This window comes from Salvelinus sp. IW2-2015, unplaced genomic scaffold (genome assembly GCF_002910315.2).
Source record: "Salvelinus sp. IW2-2015 unplaced genomic scaffold, ASM291031v2 Un_scaffold3713, whole genome shotgun sequence".
NCBI lineage: Eukaryota > Metazoa > Chordata > Actinopteri > Salmoniformes > Salmonidae > Salvelinus > Salvelinus sp. IW2-2015.
This window is the reverse complement of record NW_019944990.1, coordinates 35,811-45,568: the sequence shown is the minus strand read 5'-3', so window position 1 is coordinate 45,568 and position 9,758 is coordinate 35,811. Positions and strand designations below refer to the sequence as shown.

Genomic DNA, 9,758 nt, shown 5'->3' with positions numbered 1-9,758 from the left:
GGGGGGGTTGTATCATTTGATTTACACAACATGCCTACCACTTTGATGATGCAAAATATTTTCTATTGTGAAACAAACAAGAAATAAACAGAAAACTTGAGCATGCCCTATCCTGAACTACCCCCCCCGCCCCAAAGTCAATACTTTGTAGAGACAGATTTTGCAGCAATTACAGCTGCAAGTCTCTTGGGGTATGTCTCTATAAGCTTGGCACATCTAGCCCAGTCTTCAAGGCAAAACTGATCCAGCTTCTTCAAGTTAGATGGGTTCCTGCTGGTGTACAGCAATCTTTAAGTCATACCACAGATTCTCAATTGGATTGAGGTCTGGGCTTTGACTAGGCCATTCCAAGACATTTAAATGTTTCCCCTTAAACCACTCAAGTATGGCGTTAGCAGTATTCTTAGGGTCATTGTCCTGCTGGAAGGTGAACCTCCGTCCCAGTCTCAAATCTCTGGAAGACTGAAACAGGTTTCCCTCAAGAATTTCTCTGTATTTAGCGCCATCCGTCACTTCTTCAATTCTGACCCGTTTCCCAGTCCCTGCTGATAAAAAAACATTCCCACAGCATGATGCTGCTTCCACCGTGCTTCACTGTGGGGAGGATGTTCTCGGGGTGATGAGAGGTGTTGGGTTTGCACCAGACATAGCGTTTTCCTTGATGGCCAAAAAGCTCAATTTTAGTCTCATCTGACCAGAGTACATTCTTCCATATGTTTGGGGGGTCTCCCACATGTCTTTTGGTGAACACCAAACATGTTTGCTTATTATTTATTTTAAGCAATGGCTTTTTTCTGGCCACTCTTCCTTATAGCCCAGCTCTGTGGAGTGTACAGCTTAAAGTGGTCCTATGGACAGATACTCCAATCTCCGCTGTGGAGCTTTGCAGCTCCTTCAGGGTTATCTTTGGTCTGTTTGTTGCTTCTCTCTGATTAATGTCCTCCATGCCTGGTGGGTGAGTTTTGGTGGGCGGCCCTCTCTTGACAGGTTTGTTGTGGTGCCATATTCTTTCTATTTTTTAATAATGGATTTAATGGTGCTCTGTGGGATGTTCAAAGTTTCAGATATTTTTTAGAAACCAACCCTGATCTGTACTTCTCCACAACTTTGTCCCTGACCTGTTTGGAGGTCTCCTTGGTCTTCATGATGCCCTTTGCTTTGTGGTGTTGCAGACTCTGGGGCTTTTCAGAACAGGTGTATATACAGTGGGGAGAACAAGTATTTGATACACTGCCGATTTTTGCAGGTTTTCCTACTTACAAAGCATGTAGAGGTCTGTAATTTTTATCATAGGTACACTTCAACTGTGAGAGACGGAATCTAAAACAAAAATCCAGAAAATCACATTGTATGATTTGTAAGTAATTAATTTGCATTTTATTGCATGACATAAGTACTTGATACATCAGAAAAGCAGAACTTAATATTTGGTACAGAAACCTTTGTTTGCAATTACAGAGATCATACGTTTCCTGTATAGGTGTATAATGAGATCATGTGACAGATCATGTGACACTTAGATTGCACACAGGTGGACTTTATTTAACTAATAATGTGACTTCTGAAGGTAATTGGTTGCACCAGAATTTATTTAGGGGCTTCATAGCAATATGTTGTTTTGACAAGTGGCAATGAATCACTTATCGATTTAGCGGAGGGAAACGACCACAACTCAAAAACCATGTGGAAACTGGAGATACCCATCACTGATTGGAGGACAACCTGCAGAACATTTTGGAATGTTGCATTTTGATACGGAAAGAGAAACACAACATGAAAACACTCATTGTGCGAGTGGGGGGGGAGATGAGGTTGTACGTTCTGTTAAAACTAACACAGCTCAAAAACCACACATAATCTGGGAATTATGTGTACTTCACTGGTTAGAGAACAACTTGTAGAAGACAGCTAGCTGCATTTTGAAGTATTGAATTTTGATTCAAGTGGGTTTACAACGCGGTAAGTGTAATTGTTTGTTATTCACTTCCATCAGTATCACGCTGAAATCAATAAAACGGGGCAAACGTTTGGGGTGTTTAAACTAACTATTCAATGGCCACACGGAAACTTGGAATAACCTATACATGGTTGGTTAAATGAGAACTTGTATGAGGCATGCAACCTTCCCAAGTTCTCCCATGTCACCCTGCTCTTCCGGACACTCCACTGGCTTCYTGAAGAAGCTCACATCCACTACAAGACCATGGTGCTTGCCTACGGAGCAGTTGCATACCACCCTGCATACCACTGCTGGCTTGCTTCTGAAGATAAGTAGGGTTCTTCCTGGTTGGTCCCTGGATGGGAGACCAGRTGCTGCTGGAAGTGGTGTTGGAGGGCCAGTAGGAGGCACTCTTTCCTCTGGTCTAAAACATATCCCAATGCCCCAGGGCAGTGATTGGGGACATTGCCCTGTGTAGGGTGCTGTCTTTTGGATCTGACGTTAAACGGGTGTCCTGACTCTCTGTGGTGACTAAAGATCCCATGGCATTTATTATAAGAGTAGTTGATGATCGTATTTGTATATGATGAATGTACTGACTATGACTGTGATATGTGGTTGTCTCACCTAGCTATCTGAAGATGAATGTACTGACTATGACTGTGATATGTGGTTGTCTCACCTAGCTATCTGAAGATGAATGTACTGACTATGACTGTGATATGTGGTTGTCTCACCTAGCTACTGAAGATGAATGTACTGACTATGACTGTGATGTGGTTGTCCCACCTAGCTATCTGAAGATGAATGTACTGACTATGACTGTGATATGTGGTTGTCCCACCTAGCTATCTGGAGATGAATGTACTGACTATGACTGTGATATGGGTTGTCCCACCTAGCTATCTGAAGATGAATGTACCACTATGACTGTGATATGTGGTTGTCTCACCTAGCTATCTGAAGATGAATGTACTGACTATGACTGTGATATGTGGTTGTCCCACCTAGCTATCTGAAGATGAATGTAATGACTGTAAGTTGCTCTGGATAAGAATGTCTGCTAAATTATTTGGGAGGAGAAGGGAACAAACCACTGTTTCTGTTAGTTACAGTATTAAATAACACCAATATGTGACAACAACATTTTTTGTGAACAAATGTTTAATTTTGTCGTCATAATAAGTTTGGTAGCAATGTGGAAATCTGTTGCAGCTCAGGTCGACTACAAAACCCACCATGCAATTCTCTCCCTTTGGGCTAACTAGCTAGCTAGCAAACGTAGCTCCGCACAATAATACCAAAGACAATATCAGCGTGTGAAGTAGCTAGTTAGCTGTAAACTCGCCAAAACAAACTGCACTATCAATTTAGGAGTCTACAATCTCACCATGTTCAACCTGCAGATCGATGTGCCCYGCAGAGTGGAGTCTAACATTCACAACGGCACCCTGGACTGAACAGGCAGACAAATAGGAGAACATGTGKTGGACCCTCTGTTAAATTACACCTTTGTCGAGGTAGGAATATGATCAATAGCTCGTTGGAGAGAAGATAACTTCCCGCGTTACGACATCAGCCAGTATTGTAATCTGACATGTATGATAGACGTTTTCACCATCCAGAAGTTGTATTTCTATTATCTGCCAGTGTAGTGAGAGAGACTTTACCACAGTACTACGTCATACTGAGAGAGACTTTACCACAGTACTACGTCATATTGAGAGAGACTTTACCACAGTACTACGTCATACTGGCTGCGTTTCTGCCTGCCTGAACAGCAAGAGCTCAGGTACACATGAAAACACGAGATGATCCTGAGAATGGATAGACCATCGCTCAGAGATGCACAAAAACTAAATAACAGTCAAAATGGGCGACTCTTTCCTTTAACTTCACCAGTGACAAAGGGTGGCTGCTATTTAACTGATAGTTTGACTGTTAATTTAGTGTATTGGTGTGTGGCCAGTGAGAGACCGCCCCAAATTATTTGTGCCATTTGAGAAAGATAATCAGAGAGAGCGAGAGAAGCATGCAATTGAAAGACAAAAAAGAGAGAGGGCAATAGGGAGAAGGAAAGGGGATGTGGTAGGGTAGCTAGCCTCTAAAGAGAGAGGGCTAATAGGGAGAAGGAAAGGGGATTGTGGTAGGGTAGCTAGCCTCTAAAGGGAGAGGGCTAATAGGGAGAAGGAAAGGGGATTGTGGTAGGGTAGCTAGCCTCTAAAGAGAGAGGGCATAGGGAGAAGGAAAGGGGATTGTGGTAGGGTAGCTAGCCCTAAAGAGAGAGGGCAATAGGGAGAAGGAAAGGGGATTGTGGTAGGGTAGCTAGCCTCTAAAGAGAGAGGGCAATAGGGAGAAGGAAAGGGGATTGTGGTAGGGTAGCTAGCCTCTAAAGAGAGAGGGCAATAGGGAGAAGGAAAGGGGATTGTGGTAGGGTAGCTAGCCTCTAAAGGGAGAGGGCTATAGGGAGAAGGAAAGGGGATGTGTGGTAGGGTAGCTAGCCTCTAAAGAGAGAGGGCTATAGGGAGAAGGAAAGGGGATTGTGGTAGGGTAGCTAGCCTCTAAAAGAGAGAGGGCTATAGGAGAAGGAAAGGGGATTGAGGTAGGGTAGCTAGCCTCTAAAGAGAGAGGGCTATAGGGAGAAGGAAAGGGGATTGGGTAGGGTAGCTAGCTCTAAAGAGAGAGGGCAATAGGGAGAAGGAAAGGGGATTGTGGTAGGGTAGCTAGCCTCTAAGAGAGAGGGCTATAGGGAGAAGGAAAGGGGATTGCGGTAGGGTAGCTAGCCTCTAAAGAGAGAGGGCTATAGGGAGAAGGAAAGGGGATTGCGGTAGGGTAGCCCTCTAAAAGGAGAGGGCAATAGGGAGAAGGAAAGGGGATTGTGGTAGGGTAGCTAGCCTCTAAAGAGAGAGGGCTATAGGGAGAAGGAAAGGGGATTGTGTAGGGTAGCTAGCCTCTAAAGGGAGAGGGCTATAGGGAGAAGGAAAGGGGATTGCGGTAGGGTAGCTAGCCTCTAAGAGAGAGGGCTATAGGGAGAAGGAAGGGATTGTGGTAGGGTAGCTAGCCTCTAAAGAGAGAGGGCTATAGGGAGAAGGAAAGGGGATTGGTGGTAGGGTAGCTAGCCTCTAAAGAGAGAGGGCTATAGGGAGAAGGAAAGGGGATTGTGGTAGGGTAGCTAGCCTCTAAAGAGAGAGGGCTATAGGGAGAAGGAAAGGGGATTGCGGTAGGTGTAGCCTCTAAAGGAGAGGGCTATAGGGAGAAGGAAAGGGGATTGTGTAGGGTAGCTAGCCTCTAAAGAGAGAGGGCTATAGGGAGAAGGAAAGGGATTGCGGTAGGGTAGCTAGCCTCTAAAGAAGAGAGGGCTATAGGGAGAAGGAAAGGGATTGTGGTAGGGTAGCTAGCCTCTAAAGAAGAGAGGGCTATAGGGAGAAGGAAAGGGGATTGTGGTAGGGTAGCTAGCCTCTAAAGAGAGAGGGCTATAGGGAGAAGGAAAGGGGATTGTGGTAGGGTAGCTAGCCTCTAAAGAGAGAGGGCTATAGGAGAAGGAAAGGGGATTGTGGTAGGGTAGCTAGCCTCTAAAGAGAGAGGCTATAGGGGAAAGGAAAGGGGATTGTGGTAGGGTAGCTAGCCTCTAAAGAGAGAGGGCTATAGGGAGAAGGAAAGGGGATTGTGGTAGGGTTAGCCTCTACTACGTGTGATAACCATTTTGTCAGATCTATAGAAAAGGGCTTGGGGCCAGGACTACAGCCGTTTGGAATTGATTCTATGTCTCCTCCCATTATTGATGTCTCATACCTAATCCCCCCCGCCCACCCCCTCCTCACTCCACCACCTCTCTTCACCACCTCCTCTGTTCTCCACCTCCTCTCTCCACCCCTCCTCTCTCCACCTCGTCCTCTCTCCACCCTCCTCTCTCCACCTCCTCTCTTCCCACCTCCTCTCTTCTCCACCTCCTCTCTCACCCCCTCTCTCTCCACCTCGTCCTCTCTCCACCCCTCCTCTCTCCACCTCCTCTCTCCACCCCTCCTCTCTCCACCCCTCCTCTCTCCACCCCTCCTCTTCTCCACCCCTCCTCTCTCCACCCTCCTCTCTCCACCCCTCCTCTCTCCACCCTCGTCCTCTCTCCACCACTCCTCTCTCTCCACCCCTCCTCCTCTCCACCCCCTCCTCTCTCCCACCCCTCCTCTCTCCACCCCCCTCCTCTCTCCACCCCTCCTCTCTCACCCACCTCTCTCCACCTCTCCTCTCTCCACCCCCTCTCTCTCCACCTCCTCCTCTCTCCACCCCCTGCTCTCTCACCCCCTCCTCTCTCCACCCCCTCCTCTCTCCACCTCCTCCTCTCTCCACCTCCTCTCTTCTCCACCGTCCTCTCTCCACCCCCTCCTCTCTCCTCCTTCTCCACTCTCTCTCTCCACCCTCCACAGAGACCCCCAGCAGGGTCAGGGAAGAGAAGAGACTCAGTGTTCTTCAGGATGGAGAGGATTATTTTCCTCAGTTGGTCTGTCCATCCCTGCAAGCCTCTGTCGCCTGGCCCCTCCCACCCTGCGGCTCGGCCAACGGAGGATGATCAGAGAAAAGGCCCCTCCTATCCGGACCAGGTGTTAGGGGAGGAGGCCAGATAGACTGAGAGCAAGAGTGGAGTCTGCCTGGCTTCATATCCATGTTCCTCCCTGAGTTCCCTCACAGAGCTGTACCAGGACACCAACACTTCCAGGTAGGACAAGCACGCGACGCACGCACGCACCGCACGGACGCAGGGAACATACAGTACATTTACACCAAACAACACACACACATCACACACGCGCATGCACACACACCAGGACAACATGCAATAATCGTCTTGATTGTTGTCCCCTTACTCTGTCTCGATAACCGACCCTAGGCACAGCGACTAGGCAACAGTGACTAGGCAACAGTGACTTGGCCACAGCGACTACCTAGGCAACAGCGACTAGGCTTCCTCGTGTGTAATGCCAACACAGTCTCTCTGTCATTAGTCCTTCATTACAGCCTGGATATTAATGCCAACACAGTCTCTCTACAGTCCCATTAGTCTTCATTACAGCCTGGATATTACTGCCAACCACAGTCTCTCTACAGTCCCATTAGTCTTCATTACAGCCTGGATATTAATGCCAACCTCTAGTCGTCTCATACAGCTCTCCACAGTCTAGTCTTCATACAGCCTGGTTTCAATGCCAACCAGTCTCTCTACAGTCCATTAGTCTTCATTACAGCCTGGATATTAATGCCAACACCAGTCTCTCTACAGTCCCATTAGTCTTCATTACAGCCTGGATATAATGCCAACCCAGTCTCTCTACAGTCCCATTAGTCTTCATTACAGCCTGGATATTAATGCCAACCCAGTTCTCTCTACAGTCCCATTAGTCTTGCATTAGCATGACGCTTGGATATTAACTGCCAACACAGCAGTCTCTCTACAGTCCCATTAGTCTTCATTACAAGCCTGGATTACTGCCTAACACATCTTCCAACCTATGTCTTACCAGCGTCTGGTATTAATGCCAACCCAGTCCTCTACAGTCCCATTAGTCTTCATTACAGCCTGGATATATAATGCCAACCCTGTCTCTACAGCGGGAAGGTGCTCGTTTGGATGGTAAACTAAGGCCCAGCGTTAGTCTGCTTCACTCGTTAGCTGGATAAGATGTAGTGTGGTGACATCAAACGGAGTGCGTTTACTGTTGTTAGAACAACGGCAGATTTGTACTAGTTTTGAGAACGTAACGTAACATGCTTAATTCACCAAACAGGGAACTGTCTCATTAGAACACATATAGCAAAACACATAATAGATCTCCTGAAAGACTGTGTTTACCACAGACCTTATTTTCGGCCTTTACCCAGAAACCCCCCCCCCCCCCAAATCCCCATGAATTCCTCATAGCCGTTACCCACGAGCAGAGTCCCTCCAGAACAGAGGCCATTACTATTTCTCTATTGAAACCTGACCCTGTTGCCGAGGGTTTTGGATACGATACTCTTCCCACCTCCTCTCTCCTGTTCCAGGTGTGGGATATATCGCCAAAGGATCCTTTGGTCCCATTCTGAAGGTGAAGGACAAGGCCAAGCAGAAAACCTACGCTGTCAAGGTAACCCAATAGCACTTTACACTCGCATGGCATATCATATACTTTTGTGTCATGTAGTGTATGTAGACACCTGCTTTGTTGAACATCTCATTCCAAAATCATGGGCATTAATATGGAGTGTGTTCCCCCTTTGCTGCTATAACAGCTCCACTCTTCTGGGAAGGCTTTCCCCCTAGATGTGTGGAAACATTGCTGCTATAACAGCACTCCACTCTCTGGGAAGGCTTTCCCCTTAGATGATGGAACATTGCTGCCTAACACATACGCCCCACTCTCTTGGAAGGCTTCTCCACTAGATGGTGGAACATTGCTGGCGTGGACTTGCTTCCATTCAGCCACAAGAGAATTAGTGAGGTCGGGCACTGATGTAGGGCGATTAGGCCTGGCTCACAGTCTGAGTTCCAATTCATCCCAAAGGTGTTTGATGGGGTTGAGGTCAGGGCTCTGTGCAGGCCAGTCAAGTTCTTCCACACCGATCTCGACAAATAATTTCTATATGGACCTTGCTTTGTCATGCTGAAACAGGAAAGGTCCTTCCCCAAACTGTTGCCACAAAGTTGGARGAACAGTATCATCTAGAATGTCAKTGTATGCTGTAGCGTWAAGATTTCCCTTCACTAGAACTAAGAGACCCGAACCATGAAAAACAGCCCCAGACCAAAAAACWGCCTCCTCCACCAAACYTTACAGTTGGCACTATGCATTGGGGCAGGTAGCGTTATCCTGGCTTCTGCCAAACYCAGATTAGTCCATCAGACTAAGGMGGCATCCTACGCTGGTGCCTCGTTSAAAGTCACTGAGCTCTTCAATAAGGCCATTCTACTGCAAATGTTTGTCTCTGGAGATTGCATGGCTGTGTGCTCGATGTTATACACCGTTTAGCAACAGGTGTGGCTGAAATAGCTGAATGCACTAATTTTAAGGGGTGTCTACATACTTTTGTGTATATATAGTGTATATCTGCGGACTAGCTGAATGGCAGATAACGGCACTGTTGCTGTGTGCAACATGTTAATGTCATCCCATGCTCACATCATCTGTGTGTGTGTGTGTGTGTGTGTGTGTGTGTGTGTGTAGGTAATCCCTAAGTCAGAGATCCTGAGGCTGGGCGTTCTGGAACAGTCTAAAGAAGAAGTTATAGTACAGGTGAGAGAGTGAGAGAGCGAGAGAGAGAGCGTGAGACACGCTTTATATGTGTTGTAGAGTGCTGTCTGTACTTGTTGCACTAGCTATACACACTGTAATAGTGGTTTAGACAGGGTCGTGACTAGCTATACACACTGTGCACTGTAGATAGTAGGTTTTAGACAGGGTCGTGACTAGCTATAAATACTGTTAATAGGTGGTTTACATTTAACATTTAAGTCATTTAGCAGACGCTCTTCTCCAAGAGCGACTTACAAAATTGGAGAAGTTCATACATATTCATCTGGTCCCCCCGTGGGAGAATGAACCCACAACCCTGGCGTTGCAAGCGCCATGCTCTACCAACTGAGCCAGTAATAGTGGTTTAGACAGGGTCGTGGGTCGTGACTAGCTATAACACACCTGTTATAGTGGGTTAGACAGGGTCGTGACTAGCTATACATACTGTTATAGTGGTTTAGACAGGGTCGTGGGTCGTGACTAGCTATACACACTGTTATAGTGGTTTAGACAGGGTCGTGACTAGCTATACACACTGTTATAGTGTTTTAGACAGG

At 46.9% G+C, this 9,758-nt stretch overlaps 1 pseudogene; it reads left to right on the top strand.

Moving 5' to 3' along the window:
- LOC139026000 (ribosomal protein S6 kinase-related protein-like) overlaps window positions 1–9,758 on the top strand; it is a 22,360-nt pseudogene that overhangs the window by 4,199 nt on the left and 8,403 nt on the right.